Source organism: Theropithecus gelada, chromosome 4 (assembly GCF_003255815.1).
Source record: "Theropithecus gelada isolate Dixy chromosome 4, Tgel_1.0, whole genome shotgun sequence".
NCBI lineage: Eukaryota > Metazoa > Chordata > Mammalia > Primates > Cercopithecidae > Theropithecus > Theropithecus gelada.
Genome location: NC_037671.1, coordinates 39236053 through 39252720, shown reverse-complemented (window position 1 = coordinate 39252720; position 16668 = coordinate 39236053).

Below are 16668 nucleotides of genomic sequence, written 5' to 3'. Positions count from 1 at the left end.
AGAGTGTGGGGCTTACCGGCTGGGTGGCCTGGGGCAGGTGATTTCTCTGTTCACTGGCCTGTTTCCACATCTGTACACTGGGGAACAGAACCTACCTCCTAGGATGGTTGTGAGCATTAAATGAGTTAGTACATGGTTAGGGCCTGTGATCACCCCCGGAACATAGTAAGTGCTCATTGAGTTAGCCAGTATTCACATACAGCAGGTCCTTGAATAACGTCATTTCGTTCCATGTCTTTTCGTCATGACATTGGTAAGAAAAAAATTCGATTCCTGCAGGGGCCACTGTCTGCGTGGTGTTTGCATTCTCCCCACATCTGCATGGGCTTTGTCCCACATCCCAAAGCTGTGCACGCTAGGCTCATTGGCGAGTCTGCATGGTCCCAGTGCGAGTGAGTATGGGTGTGTGAGCACCGTGACCTGTCCAGTGTCGGTTCCCACCTGGCGTCCTGAGCTGCCAGAATGGGCTCCAGCCACCCACGACCCTGAACTGGAATAATTGGGTAAATAATTACCTTACCTGCCTTTCTTTCTTTCTCTTTCCTTCCTTTCTTTCTCTTTCCTGTCTTTCTTTCTTCCTTTCTTTCCTCCTTCCTTCCTTCCTTCCTTCCTTCCTTCCTTCCTTCCTTCCTTTCTTTCTTTCTTTCTTTTCTTTCTTTCTTTCTTTTCTTCCTTCCTTCCTTTCTGTCTTTCTTTCTGTCTTTCTTTCTCTCTTTCTCCTTTCTTTCTTTCTTTTTTTTTTTTTTTGAGATGGTGTGTTGCTCTGTCGCCCAGGCTGGAGTGCAGTGGCACGATCTCAGCTCACTGCAATCTCCACCTCCCGGGTTCTAGTGATTCTTGTGCCTCAGCCTCCTGAGTAGCTGGGATTACAGGTGCCTGCCACCACACCCAGCTAACTTCTGTATTTTTAGTAGAGATGAGGTTTCACCAAGATGGCCAGGCCGGTCTTGAACTCCTGACCTCAGTTGATCTTCCCTCCTGGGCCTCCCAAAGTGCTGGGATTATAGGCTTAAGTCAGTGCACCTGGCCTAATTATCTTGTTTTTCTTAGTTTTTCTTAAATGTATATATAGCTCACATTCATTTCAGTGTTTAATATTAGAAGTGTTTGATCTTTAGAAGTCTGGTGATGTTTTTGTCACCAGAAATATATCACAGGAATTCTATTCATTTATATCAATTAGCCTAAGGTAAAATTGGTTTTCTCTTAAAGTTGCAGTTTCCAAGAATCTCTCAGCAACTTAAGTGAGAACTTACTGTATTCGTTACTATATATCTTCCGCCCACAGGTGGAAAAGTTTTCATAGCTTGAGGCTATAGCAAAGAAAAACAAATACAGCAACCTGACTTGGCCTTTCCCCTGGGGAGGAGCTGCCTTGGCCTGGGGGAGCTCCTAGGAAGTGAGGACACACCCCACTCTGAGGGGCAGGGGCACAGGTGTAAGTGGTGCCAAGATGTGGGCTGGGGAGGCCTCCTGGGAAGGGCATTTATGTGGAGGCAGAGACACCTGGCTTGCCTGAGACGGGAGGGTGAGATGGGAATGAAGACTGGGAGGCTGACCAGAGCCAGCCAACGCATGTGGGGACCCAGGTGTGCAGACAGAGTCCACTCTGCGTGTGCACACGTATACCTGGCTCACAGAGCTTCTCCCACCTGAGTGACCTCACCCACTCCTCACAGGATGGCTCTCCGAGGTGGGTCTCACTGTCACCTGCATAAGGAAACTGACGCTCAGAAAGGTAAGGTGATTTCCCCAGTATAGGTCGGGGAGGATCTGGAGCAGTGACAAAGTGGTGGGACCAGAGCCAGGGACCTGCCACTAGGAAAAGAGAGAGGTTAAGGCAAGCAGGTGGAGGAGAGAGAGGAATGGAGGAGGTGAAGTTAGGTGAGGGTGAGAGGGAGCAAGAGAAGACAGCATCAGGGTAGATGGTGTGTTTTATCCATAAATCCAGACTTGGGGAAAATAGATTTTCTTCTGTATTATTCTTTCTGTATATTTTAAATCGTTTTATTTCGAACAGCAGTATAACTCCGTCATAAAAAAATAAGCCAAAGAGGAAAAAAAATAATTCCACTTCTGGCATTTGCTTCTAGTCTTTGAGCAGGTGGTCCATAGCCACTCAAAGTGTGGTCCACGGCCCGGTGCTGGTCTGCCGGGGATTCACCACTGGTTTTCAGTATGACAGGCCCAGAAAATGGGAGTGAATGTTTAGAAACTCTTACAGTTTCTAATTGTAACATGGTTGTTTTCTGCCTGTTGAATCTATGATTTAAAAGTTGGGCTTGTATTTCGTGTATCCACTTTTCATTTTTATTTTTTATTTATTTTATTTTATTATATTTTTTGAGACAGGGTCTCGCTCTGTCACCCAGGCTAGAGTGCAGTGGCACAATCTCTGCTCACTGCCACCTCCACCTCCCAGGTTCAAGTGATTCTCCTGCCTCAGCCTCCCAAGTAGCTAGGATTACAGGGATGTATCACCACACCCAGCTAATTTTTGTGTTTTTAGTAGAGACGGAGTTTCACCATGTTGGCCAGGCTGTTCTCGAACTCCTGACCTCAGGTGATCTGCACCTGCACTGTCTTGGCCTCCCAAAGTGCTGGGATTACAGGCGTGAGCCACTAAGCCTGGCCCGATAACTTTTTATTTTGAGATAATAATAGACTCACAGAAAATCATGAAAAAAGTACCTAAAATCCCATGAGCCCTTTACCCAGATTCTTCCAATGGTGACATCTTATATAACAATAATACAGTACACAAACTAGGAAATGGACATTCATTTTCCTAATGGGTAATGATATTGAATATCTTTTCCTGTGTTTTCTGCAACCCACATATCTTCTTTGGTGGAGTATCTGTTCATGTCTTCTAGTTCTGTTTGGATTTTTTTCTGTTGAGTTTTGAGAGAGAGTTCTTTACCTATTTTAGATACAAGTCCTTTGATGGATATGCATTTAATCATTTATTTTTATGATATTTTATAAAACTTTACATTTGAGATGGACTGGAAATTTTACAAAATCAAACTGGTCAATCAATCACCGCTGGTGGTTTGAGAAGCAGTCTTAGCGTCTTCTTACCTTAATGAAATAACCGCACCTGCACCATATTGGGTCCTGACTTTTTTCCCCAGATAATTTATTATAAATAATTTCTCCAACTTGCTCCATATCTTTATAACCACCACTTACAAGGTTTGCAAACCTTCCATAGAGCAGCTGTACTGAGATTTACTCAGCCAATTCCCAAGGTTAGACATGATGTTATCACCCATTTCAGGGTCTTACAGAAACTCTGAGTCACTCACCTTTGGTCAAAAGGCTTTTTCAAACATTTTGGATAGAATGTTCTTAGTTTCCATTCTCACCATGGTAGTTCAACTTGCTCTTTCGTTAGAATTTAGGCATCAAGGTCAGACCACATTGCTGGTTGGCCACATTCTGTGTTCTCACGGAAACCAAAGGTCAGCAGCACTGAATGCAAACCACCCGAGCAACCCGGCGTTTCCAGTCCCAGATGCTTGACCGCACGGCAACAGTGGAGTCACTAAGAGATTTTCCTTTGGTTCTATCACAGCAAACTCCAAACCAGTGGTAGCAGTCATTTGAAAAATGCAGAGACTATTTTAAAGGACAGACAAGTGCCTCAGATAGCATCAGAGAACAATGCCTAAGGGCCATGGATGGAAGCCAGTCTGCACAAAATGCTGAAAATAGGTCGTTCTGAGCAAGGGGGTCATGGAGAAGAAAGTGCCAGCCCTCCATTCCTTACACCCACTAGGCAGGTGCTTCTTCCCTTACACCCAGGCTGACCCCTCACCTGGAAACTACTTCCCTCTCGGGTTTTCACACCTGTCTTGTCCTTTTGTCCTTCCCCTTCTCCTTCCCTCCCTTCCCTCCCTCCCTCCCTCACTCCTTTCTTCCTTTGTTTCTTTTTCTTTCTTTCTCTTTCTTTCTTTTCCTTTCCTTTCTCTTTCCTTTTTCTTTCTTTCTTTCTCTTTCTTTTTCTTTCTCTTTCTTTTCCTTCCTTCCTTTTTTCTTTCTTCTTTCTCTTTCTTTCTCTCTCTCTTTCTCTTTCTTCTTTTCCTTCCTTCCTCCCTTTCTCTTTCATTCTTTCCTTCTTTTTCTCCTCTTTCTCTCTCACTCTTTCATTCTCTCTGGTTTCTCTTTTTTTCTTTCTCTCTCTTTCTTTCTTCGGTTTGTTCTTTTGACAGAATTTTGTGCTGTCACCTGGGCTGAAGTGCTTTCATGCAGTCTCAGCTCACTGCAGCCTTGTCCTCCCCGGCTCAAGCAATTCTCCTGCCTGAGCCTCCCAAATGGCTGGGACTACAGGTGTGTACCACACTCAACCAATTTTTGTATTTTTTGAAGAGATGGGGTTTTGCAGATTGATCTGGAACTCCTGGGCTTAAGTGATTCTCCCACCTAGGGCTCCCAAAGTGCTAGGATTACAGGTGTGAGCCACCATGCCCGGCCTCACACCTGTATTTCTGAGACAGCTGCGCCCACCCTGCCTCCTTTTCTTTTCCCTCTCTCGTGAATTGTGGTATTGCTCCTGCTCTGGTTTCTCTGCTCCCGCTTCTCTGCCCTTCTCCTTAGCCCTCACTTTGAGGCAAGCCCTAGATGTGAGGTCTGCAGCTTGTCATGCACCAACCACCTGGGCAGGTCTGACCCTTCCCAAGACTCCTTTTGTCCAGCCTTGTTGGGAAGTAACCATGAGGGGAACAATTTGGGAATGGCCCCCCTAAAGGCTAGTCTTTGCTGTCATTACAGGGCTTATGTCTGGGATCCTTACAGAGACTAGAAGCGTCTCCCATCCCCCTCACGGTGGCACTTCCTGGATTGTTGAGCTGCCTCTGCCTTTTTGTATTCGGAGCTACAGCCTTGCCTCCCTTGTTCCCATCACCCTGACAACCCCTCAGCACCTCCCTCCTGTCAGCTCCACAGCCAACTGAGGTGACACCTGTTCGTGGAAACTCTGTGAGCCTCTTCCGTATCCATATACATTATGTAATGTTGCTTTGCATGTTTCAAAACATCAGTGCTGTCCAACAGAACTCTCTGTGATGCTGGAAATGTTCTCTGTCTGTGCCGTCCAGTGTAGCAGCCACAGACCCACAGACGGCACATGGCTTTTGAGCACTTGAAATGTAGCTAGTGTGACTGAAGAATTGCCTTTTGAATTTTGTTAAACTTTAAATAGCCACATGTAGCTAGTGGCTACCACACTGAACAGCACAGCCTAGATACTTCTAAACCTTGTTTTTTTTCCTTTTCTTCATTTTTGAGATTTGTTGATGTCAAGGCATGCAGATGTACACCATTCATTCTCCCTGCTGTGTGGTCCATCGTCTCAATATACGGCCGTCTATTTATCCATTTTCCTACTGATGGACATGGGGCTCTTTTCTTTGTTTCTGTTTTTTTGTTTTTTGTTTTTTGCTGATACAAATGATGCTGCAACGATCTTTTTGTATATGTCTCCATGCGCCTCTCCTAATATCTTCATTTCCCCCGACGGTGGTCGGTCCCATGACCCCATGCCCAGGTGACTCAGCAGCCTCCTAGGTGTCTGCCCAGCCCAGGTCTCTTGTGCCACCACCCCCGACCCCACACCCACTCCTCCCCTGGCACTCGTCAGCCCAGGCAGCTGGGGTGATGACTCTGGAATATCACTTTCATCCTGTGCCTTTCCCGCTCAGGAACCCAGCACGGCTCCCATTGCCCGAAGCATCAGACCTCAGCCCTTTGCTTGGCCTCGGGCCCCCACCATCGGGTCCTACCTTATGACTCCCTGTGTTTCCCAGCATCCTCCCTCAGCCTCCACTGAGCCAACCTCCTTCTGGTGCTCTGCACACATCCTACTTTTCCTACCTCTGTGCCTTCATTTGTGACGGGAAGCCCCATGCCCTCATTCTGGAATGTTTCGCTTCCTGCCCCTCCTCCACCTACTTCAATCCACTCAGATCCTTCAGGGCCCAGCTCAGGCCTGGCCTCCTCTGGGGTAGATTTTCATTCTGCAGCATTCATTCAGGAAGCACCCATGAAGAGCCTACCAGGTGCCGGCCCTGGTCTGGGGCTGGGACTAGAGCCGGGGCAGGATGGCCACAGCATCTGCTCCATGCAGCTCACAGCCCGGCCTTGGCTGGCAACTCCAGTCTGCCCCAGTTTCCAGCTCTCTGCATTCCCCTTGCAGCTCAGCATGGATGAAGCTTTGGAATCCAGAGAAGATCAGGGTTGGGATTATGGCTAGGGTTCAACAGGAGTGGGGGGCTGGGCGTGGCTGGTTTCCAGGAGACCTGAAAAGGGGGCCTGGAGGTGGGAAGATCAACCCCAGTGCAGGACCGGCCCTTACATCACAGGATCACTGCCGAGAGCCTGGAGGTGCGTGATCCTGTCAGCACCACCAAGCAAGAGACTGACTCCATGCGCAGGAATGTCAGGGTGCAGATGACACTTCTTTCCCAGAGGCACACTACGCGGGAAGCCAACTGCTATAGTCTAAATGTTTGCTTCCCTCCAGAATTCGTATGTTGAAACCCCATCTCCAAGGTGATGGTACTAAGACGAGGGGCCACTGGGAGGTGATTAGGTCATGAGGGCAGAGCCCCTATAGATGAGATTTGTGCCCTTATAAAAGAGACCCCGGAGAGCTGCCCCTCCCCTTCTGCCATGTTGGGACACAGTGAGGACACTGCCATCTATGAACCAGAACGCAGGCCCTCACCAGACATTGCATCCGCTGGTGCCTGGATCTCTGGCCTCCAGAACTGTGAGAAATAAGTTTATGTTGTTTATAAGTAATTAGTTTACGGAATTTTGTTATAGCAGCCCAAACAGACAAAATACCAATTTATTAGAAGGTTGCCTAGTGAGCAGGAAGGCAGAGGAAAGTGCTGCTTGCTATAGAATCTGAAGCTTGTTGAATTTGAGGCTTGCTATAGAATCTGAGGCATCGCCACCTGTGACACCATCCATGCAACAAGAGTAGGCCTGGCCAGGGCCAGGACACTAATGCCAGCCACCCAGGGGCACTGTCTCCTGATCAGATGGCCACTGCCAGCCTCTGTCCATGAGGTTTCCCCTTTCTGAGCTTCCATTGGTGGCTACTGTCCCCCTCTTCTGATGGGCACCGGCTTTTTTTTTTTTTGAGACGGAGTCTCACTCTGTCACCCAGGCTGGAGTGCAGTGGCACGATCTCAGCTCACTGCAAGCTCCGCCTCCCGGTTTCACACCATTCTCCTGCCTCAGCCCTCTGAGTAGCTGGGACTACAGGTGCCCGCCACCACACCCGGCTAATTTTTTGTATTTTTAATACAGACGGGGTTTCACCGTGTTAGCCAGGATGGTCTCGATCTCCTGACCTTGTGATCTGCCTGCCTCGCCCTCCCAAAGTGCTGGGAGTACAGGCATGAGCCACTGCGCCTGGCCCTGATGGGCATCATCTTTAACATTCCTCTGTGCTGTAGCTCCATTCTGACCACTTGAATCTGGAAATCATATCTTAAGGTGACTTTGTATATCTCTGTTCTGATTCATTTTGTATTGTTTTATGGTTTAATTCTTAGACAGCATCTTACTTCCCAATGTGTAGTTCTTACAATGCACCTTACACTTGCCCCTGTGTCTCAACAAGATTATAAAACCTTAGGGGGCCAGGACCATCTTCCTTCCTGGCCCAAAGTTGGACATCTGGACAAGAGCCCAACACACACAGCCCTTGACGCTTTGCTCTGCTCTGGACTTGGGATGCCTAGAGACTGGCAAGCACAGAGGGTGTGGGGTGGCTGGGAGCTGAGCAGTATCTTCTGGGCCAGGATAGTTCTCCCCGAGGCCTCCTGAGCATGCAGTCAGGGCTGTACAGCCTCAGTTTTGTCCTCAGCCAAAAAGGGATCTGTGTTGGTGGAAGGAGAATGTGGCTGTCTCCACTCCTGTGAGCTGCCTGAGGGAACAAGAGGGCAGGAGGGAAACAGAGCACCTCCGAAGAGTACCTCAGGGCCCAGCCCCTAGAAGGAACTAGGCATGGGCGCAACCGAACGAATGAGCTTTGTCCTCACCCCTCAAACCTAGGCCAGACAGGTGAAGAAAAGCATTGAATGCTGGGAGTCATCAGCAAAGAGGATAAGAGTTAAGCTTGGGGCTGTGGGGAGACTGGATATCCTCTGGATGATATCCAGAGAGTATATCATCCTGAACAGAGGCTTCAGGATGGAATGGGGCAAGGAGAGAACTATGAGGGGGTCAGATAGCAGACACGGACGGTGTTTCCACACACTGAGGAGAACTGGGTGAGTTCTGCTCCTCATTCAGCCACCAGCTATGGGCCTCAGCTTCTTCCCTATTCATAAGGAAGGAAGGGGTGGTCAGAGAATCTTCTGGGTCTAGTCCAGCTCTGCCATTGGTGGCTTGGAGGAGGGCTGTCCACAGAGGAGGGCAGAAGCAAACACTGGGGGATGTAGGCTGATAAGAGGGAAAGGGTATTTGTCTGGGCGCCGTGGTTCATGCCTGTAATCCTAGCATTTTGAGAGGCCGAGGTGGGCAGATCACGAGGTCAGGAGATCAAGACCATCCTGGCCAACACAGTGAAACCCTGTCTACTAAAAATACAAAAAATTAGCTGGGTGTGGTGGCGGGCACCTGTAGTCTCAGTTACTCGGGAGGCTGAGGCAGGAGAATGGCGTGAACCCGGAAGGTGGAGCTTGCAGTGAGCTGAGATCGCACCACTGCACTCCAGCCTGGGTGACAGAGCGAGACTCCATCTCAAAAAAAAAAAAAAAAAAAAAAGGGAAAGTGGACAGCAGCCTGGCGTCAAGTACCTGCTCTGTGCTGGGACACAGCTGGGCACTTTGCACACACTGTCTTGGGTATCTTTGTGCTGACCCCTTGAAAATGGCATTTATTTGCTGCATTGATTTAGGGGTGAGGAAACCAAGGAGCAGAGGGATTGGCAGAACCCTCCGAAGTCACTCACCTGGTAAGCCAGAGCTAGGATTTGTACTGAGGCCTCTGGTCCCTAAGTCCCCAGGCCTCCACGTTGGTGGGTGGGCTCCTGAAGGGTAAGTGGCCCTGTGTCTGGGTATGTGCCTGAGTGGCTGAAAAGGAAGGGGTTATTGAGTTGGTTTTTAGATTAGTGCTGTGTTTCTTATATTTGCTAGGCTTTTTTTTTTTTTTTTTTTTTTTCTTTTGAGAAGGAGTTTCGCTCTTGTTACCCAGGCTGGAGTGCAATGGCACGATCTCGGCTCACCACAAACTCTGCCTCCCAGGTTCACACAATTCTCTGGCCTCAGCCTCCCGAATATCTGGGATTACAGGCATGCACCACCACACCTGGCTAATTTTGTATTTTCAGTAGAGATGGGGTTTCTCCATGTTGGACAGGCTGGTCTCAAACTCCCAGCCTCAGGTGATCCGCCTGCCTCAGCCTCCCAAAGTGCTGGGATTACAGGCGTGAGCCACCGAGCCCAGCCTATTTGCTAGGTTTTTGCTAACTTGGTTCTCGGTAATTTTCCTTAGTGGGGGTGAAAAATAAGGATTTTTCTTTTTTTAATGAACAGATATGAGCCACCATGGCTGGCCCTCAATCAAGAGTTTAAAAACCACAACTCAGAAATGAAGAAGTGATGGCAAAAATACTGGTGGTGAGCCACAAAATCATTTAAAAACAAAAAACAAAAAACAAGTGAAGATAGAAAATGGTAGGCAGTGAAGAAAATCTTACCTGCTGATTAGGACAGAGTGAAGAAAGGGAAAGTCAACTGGAGGTCAGGAAGGGAAGTACAGTTTCAGTTGTTTACCTGCTGAGGAGATGCCTCAGTTACAAAAGAGTAAAAATGGGGCGGGGCGGGGCGGGGCAGGGGGGGGGGGGGGCGTTTCATGGCAAGTACTCAATGGGTTGCCTAAAGCAATACTTTTTTTTTTTTTTTTTTTTTTTGAGACAGAGTCTTGCGCTGTCGCCCAGGCTGGGGTGCAGTGGCGGGATCTCAGCTCACTGCAAGCTCCACCTCCCGGGTTTACGCTATTCTCCTGCCTCAGCCTCCTGAGTAGCTGGGACTACAGGCGCCTGCCACCTCGCCTGGCTAGTTTTTTGTATTTTTTAGTAGAGATGGGGTTTCACCGTGTTAGCCAGGATGGTCTCGATCTCCTGACCTCGTGATCCACCCGTCTCGGCCTCCCAAAGTGCTGGGATTACAGGCTTGAGCCACTGCGCCCGGTCGCAATACTTTTAAAATACAGTAAAATGTTAACATTTGTTAAATCTAAGTAGTGGCTACAGATACTTTTGTTGAATTAGGAATGTACCCATATTTTACAGAAGCAAACAAAACGTCTGGCCAGAGCCAGAAGCATGAGACATATAAAAGAAATGACATGGCAGATACACAAACATATGAAAGGAAAACAGTGAAAGGAAGGAACATGCATGTGATTGATGAGAGCCAAGTCCAGAAGAAAATGTAATCCAAGGAACAGGAAAAAAAAATTCCCAGTAGTAGTCTGAGCTATAGAAAAATGTAAAACCAACATGAATTCAAGAAAGTAGGCACTCAAAGCTGAAACAGATGAAATAACAAGGAAAGAAACTGATAGCACTTCTTCAAAACTCATACATGAGAAATAGCAAGAAAAGGAACAGATATGGCTAAAAATCAATCTGATACCGAGGAAAGGCCTCAGATAATCATGGTGAATGAAAAGAAAGAAGACATGCATTAAAAAGAGAGATAGCTATGAAAGGTATAAAAAAGATCAAAACAATGAAAAAAAAAGAATAAAAATAGAATTTAAAACAGAAAAACTAACACATGGAAAAGAAAAGTATTCATAAAGAAAATACAAGACATCTTCCCTAGAATGAAGAATAGAATTGCAACTCTAAAAAGCACACTTTGTTCCAGGAAAAACTGATAAAGAACAAGAAAGAATTATTCAGACATATAGATTTAAAAAGAGAAAGAGAAAGGAAGAAAAGAAAGAAAAAGCCAAGGGAATATCTCGATAGAGGATATCCTCTTAGAGGGGATTCTTTGGCTGGCGTCAGTATTGTCCCTACCAACAGTCAATGCCAGATGACAATGGAGAAATGTATCCAAATTCTGAGCAAAAGAAGGTGTCATGCAAGAATATTTACTCAGCCAAGGTGTACGCAACTATAAAGACCACAGAAACATTCCCTAACGCAGAAAATACAGAATTCGTGAGCCATCACTGAGTCATTCTTAATGGTGCAATTCAGTCAATCAAGAGTTTGTTCGTTTGTTTGTTTATTGAGACGGAGTCTTGCTCTGTTGCCCAGGCTGGAGTGCAGTGGTGTGATCTCTGCTCTCTGCAACTTGTCTCCTATGTTCAAGCTATTCTCCTGCCTCAGTCTCCCAAGTAGCTGGGATTACAGGCGCCCACCATCATGCCCAGCTATTTTTTGTATTTTTGTAGAGACAGGGTTTCGCCACGTTGGCCAGGTTCGTCTTGAACTCCTGAACTCAAATGATCTGCCCGCCCAGACCTCCCAAAGTGCTGGGATTATAGGCATGAGCCACTGTGGCTGGCTCTCAATCAACAGTTTAAAAATGACAACTCAGAAATGAAGAAGCAATGGCAAAAATACTGGTGGTGAGCCACAAAATCAGTTTAAATATAAAATGAAGGCCGGGTGGGGTGACTCATGCCTATAATCCCAGCACTTTGGGAGGCTGATGGGGGCAGATTACTTGAGCTCAGGAGTTTGAGACCAGCCTGGCCAACAGGGTGAAACCCCATCTCTACTAACAATACAAAAATTAGCCAGGTGCGATGGTGTTTGCCTGTAATCCCAGCTACTCAGGAGACTGAGGCATGAGAATCACTCAAACCCAGGCGGCGGAAGCTGCAGTGAGTTGAGACTGCGTCACTGCACTCCAGCCTAGGCGACAAAGTGTGATTCTACCTCAACAAAATAAATAAAAATAAAATAAAATGAAGTCCCAGCTACTTGAGAAACTAAGGCTGGAGGATTCTTTGAGGCTGGCATGAACAACAGAGTGAGATCTTGTTTAAAAAAAACCAAAAAGACTAACTATGGTGAGAATTAAGGTTTCAGAGCAGAAGGAAATGCATAGACTTTAAAAACAATATCAATACAGGAATAAACAAATTGAGGAGAAAGAGCAAGCTATTTCCTCATCTTCAGAGCCTTGAATTATGCCATCTAAAAAGGAAACCTTATTAAGAACAAGTCTAGTTTCTTAATGTTTCTCATAATATTAACTTCAGGGAGATCTTTTAGGAACTATTCATTTTTGTGGGGAAGAAACACCTACTTCAGTTTCTTTTTCTCTTGTTAGATTCACATAAAATTAGATTCAGAACTTTTCTTTTTAAAATAGCATTTTAATATAAGCATTTGTATTTAGCCTTCTACCTAGAAATACCTTAGATATACCTAGAATGCTGTTCACCTAATGTTAGTAGTTATCTCTGGGTGGTTTTTGGTTTTTTAAGAGACAAGGTCTCGCTCTGTTGCCTTGGCTGGAGTGCAGTGTTTCTATCATGGCTCACTGCCGTCTTAACCGCCTGAGTTCAAGCGATGAGGCTGAGGCTGGGACTTCAGTTGTGCATCACCACACCCGGCTAATTACATTTTTGTTTTTTTTGTTTTTTTGTACAGACAGGGTTTTACTATGTTGCCCAGGTGGGTCTTGAAGTCTTGGTCTCTCACCTTGGCCTCCCAAAGCATTGGGATTACAGCTGTAAGCCACTGCGCCCCGCACTGAGTGGAGGTTTCCATAAGATCACCCAAATTGTCTTCAGTTCTTTATAATAAGAATGTATCATTTTTACAAAAATAATAGAGTCATTATTCTGAAAAAAACAAGATTGGTGAAACGTCTGTCTTCAGCATGGTGTCTAGAGGCTTGTCAGTTGGATTTAGTAAGAAAGCCTAAAGGACGTGTGTCATGTCACAGGAATGTGCAGTAATAAGATGGAATTCAAACTAAGCAAAAAAAGGACATACTGAATTTCAAAAACATCATGGACTAGGAATTATATTCTAATTAAAACAGCCTGGGTGCAACTTGATCTATAGATTCAATGCAATGCCAATCAAAATCAAATACAAGCTATTTTGTGGATATCAACAAGCTGATTCTAACATTTAAATGAAGAAGCAAAAGACTCAGAATATCCAACTCAATATTGAAGAAGAACAAGGTAGAAGACTGACACCACTCTGACTTCAAGACTCAAAGCTATAGTGATTGAGACAGCATCCTATCAGCAAAAGAATAGACAAATATATCAAAAGACCACGAGAGAGAGAGAGCCTAGAAACAGATCCACATAAAGATACTGATTTTTTTTTTCTTTTTTGAGATGGAGTCTCGCCATGTTGCCCAGTCTGGAGTGCAATGGCTCGATCTCAGCTCACTGAAACCTCTGCCTCCCGAGTTCAAATGACTCTCCTGCCTCAGTCACCCAAGTAGCTGGGATTACAGGTGCCTGCCACCATGCCCAGCTAATTTTTGTATTTTTAGTAGAGACGGGATTTCACCATGTTGGCCAGGCTGGTCTCGAACTCCTGACCTCGTGATCTGCCCGCTTCGGCCTCCCAAAGCACTAGGATTGCAGGCATAAGCCACCGCACCCGGCCAAAGATACTGATTTTTGACAGAGGAGCAAAGGCAATACGATGGAGCAAAGATGGTCTTTTCAACAATGATGCTAGAACAGCGGGACATTAACATGCAAAAAATGAATCTATACCTTCCACAAAAATTCACTCAGAATGAATCTAAATGTAAATATAAAATGTAAAAGTATAAAACTCTTAGAAGTTAACACAGGAGAAGGCCCTAGATGACCTTGGTTATAGAGGTGACCTTTTAGATACAACACCAGAGGCATCATCCATGAAGAAACCAATGATAAGCTGGACTTTGCTGAAATTAAAAACTTCTGCTCTGGAAAAGACAATGTCAAGAAATGAGAAGACAAGTCACAGAACTCTTGTAACTCAACAGTAAGAAAACAACCAACCAGATTATAATTTAAAAATGAGCAAAAGATCTGGAATCCTCACAAAAATAGATACATAGTTGGTAAATAAGAAAACATGTTCAACATTGTATATCATTAGGAAATTGCAAATTAAAGCAGTAAGGTGTTATAAACCTATTAGAATGGCCCAAACCCAAAACACTGACACATGCTTGTGAGGCTGCAGAGCAACAGGAACTCTCGTTGCTGGTAGGACTGCAAAATGGTACAGCCACTATGGAAGACAATTCAATGGTTTCATAAAAAGCTAAACATACTTAGGCCGGGCGCGGTGGCTCACACCTGTAATCCCAGCACTTTGGGAGGCCGAGGTGGGCAGATCACGAGGTCAGGAGATCGAGACCATCCTGGCTAACACGGTGAAACCCCATCTCCACTAAAAATACAAAAAATTTGCTGGGCGTGGTGGCGGGCGCCTGTAGTCCCAGCTACTCAGGAGGCTGAGGCAGGAGAACGGTGTGAACCTGGGAGGCGGAGGTTGCAGTGAGCCGAGATCGCACCACTGCACTCCAGCCTGGGGGACAGAGTGAGACTCCATCTCAAAAAGGAAAAAAAAAAAAAAAAAAAAGCTAAACATACTGTTACCATATGATCCAATTATTGTACTCCTTTGTATTTACCTATATGAACTGAAAACGTATGTCCACACAAAAGCCTGCAAGTGAATGTTTTTAGCAGCTTTATTTACAATTGCCAAAACTTGGGAAGCAAACAAGATGTCCTTCAGTAGATGGATACATAAATTCTGGTATATCCAGACCATGGACTATTATTTGGCACTAAAAAGAAATGAACTATTGAGCCAGAAAAGATGGTGAGGAAATGTATGTGCCTATTACTAAGTAGAAGAAGCCAGTCTAAAACAGCTACAGGCTGTATGATTCCGACTATTTGACATTCTGGAAAAGGCAAAACTATGGAGACAGTAAAAGATCTGTGGTTGCCAGGGGTTAGCAGATTTTTAGGATTTTTAGGGCAGTGAAACTACTCTGTATGATATTATAATGGCAGACATATTATTATACATTTGTCCAAACCCATATAGGATGTAAAACACCAAGAGTGAAGTGAACCTAATATAAACTATGGACTTTGGGTGGTAATGACCTGTCAACATAGGTTCATTGACTGTAACAAATGCACCACTCTGGTAGGGATGCTGATGGTGGGGGAGGCTGTGCACATGTGGGAACAGGGGATATAAGGGAACTTGCCATACTTTCCATTCAGTTTTGCTGTGAACCTAAAACTGCTCCAAAAATTAAAAAACAAACAATAAAAACCCCAGCCTGTACGTTTCCAGGAATTAGGATGGTCCAGTAGAGGAGGGGTACAGGAGATGAGAAGGGGAAGCAAAGGAGTGAGATGAGGCAGGAGTGGTGGCCAGGACTTCTCCTGTGGGCGACGGAGAGTCACTGAGGAGCAAGGAAGGGAGGTGACCAGACATCGGGGCAGCTACATGGACGGTGAACTGGGATAGGGAATGTGTGGCAAGAAACCAATGAGGAAATTACTGGCAGAGTCCAAAAGTGAAGCAAGCTCCTAGATGGAGACAGCAGCAGTGGAGCTCAATATGTGATACGGTGGCAGGATTGTCCTGAGCTTGGTCCTGGTCAGAAGTAGAGGCTGAGAAAAAAGAGAAGAACCCCTTGCAGCTGCCACAGACGTTTTGGACATGGTGATATAGAGGTGATTTGGAGTTGGCAGAGATGACCTCCCGACACGTGGATGCACAGGGCTACTGCTCAGGTGAGAGGTGAGAGGTGAGAGGTGTGGGCCGAGCATAGACTGGAGGTGATCTGCCCATGGCTGGAAGATGAAGCATGGAGTTGAGATATCCCAGGAAGAAACTGCGGGCAGAACCGTAGGAGAGACCAAAGTTTCAGAGACAGGCAGAAGAGGACGATCCTACAGAGGAGAGAGTGGGAAGAAGAGGCCTAGGAAGGGGAGTGAGCATCACAGAGGCCAAGGGAGGGAGGGAGGGGTTCTCTACAAGTCAGTGTCAAATGCTGCAGTCGGGTGGAGAAAGAAGAGAATTGAAAACAGGCTATCTCACCACGTTTTAACAGGGAATCCAGCCCTTACTCCCTGCCCCGTTTTTAGGGAGGGCTGAATTCTGGTTTGCAAGCAGGTAAATGAGCAGAATTGTGGAAAGGGATGATTCCTAAAGAAGATATATTAGGGTTGGAACAAACAAGAATGGACATTCTGTAAAAACAAGTATTTTAAGGTGGACTCCAGACTTCTTGACTTACAACCCGAATAATCATTTAACAGGATGTGACATACCATCAATAAGACAATGGCAGAATAAATGACAGCACAGCCACGCCACGGAGTATTAACCATTAAGAAGAAGGGACTGGAGCTCTACCAGCTGACCTGAAGAGAACTCTGTGAGGTGTTGAGTAAGAAAAGCAGGACACGGAAAGGGCCTGTAACATGATCCCATTTTCAGTACAGCAGTAACAAAACCTTGTTTATGATTAGACAGCATGGAGGAAATTATGGAAAAACACACAGCAGGGTATGGCTGTGTATACATCACAGTTACCCGACTAGGAAAACGGGTGGGGTAACATGGGGAAGAGGTAGGGGCAGCAAGTAATAGAGAAAAATTAAACAGGATGACAT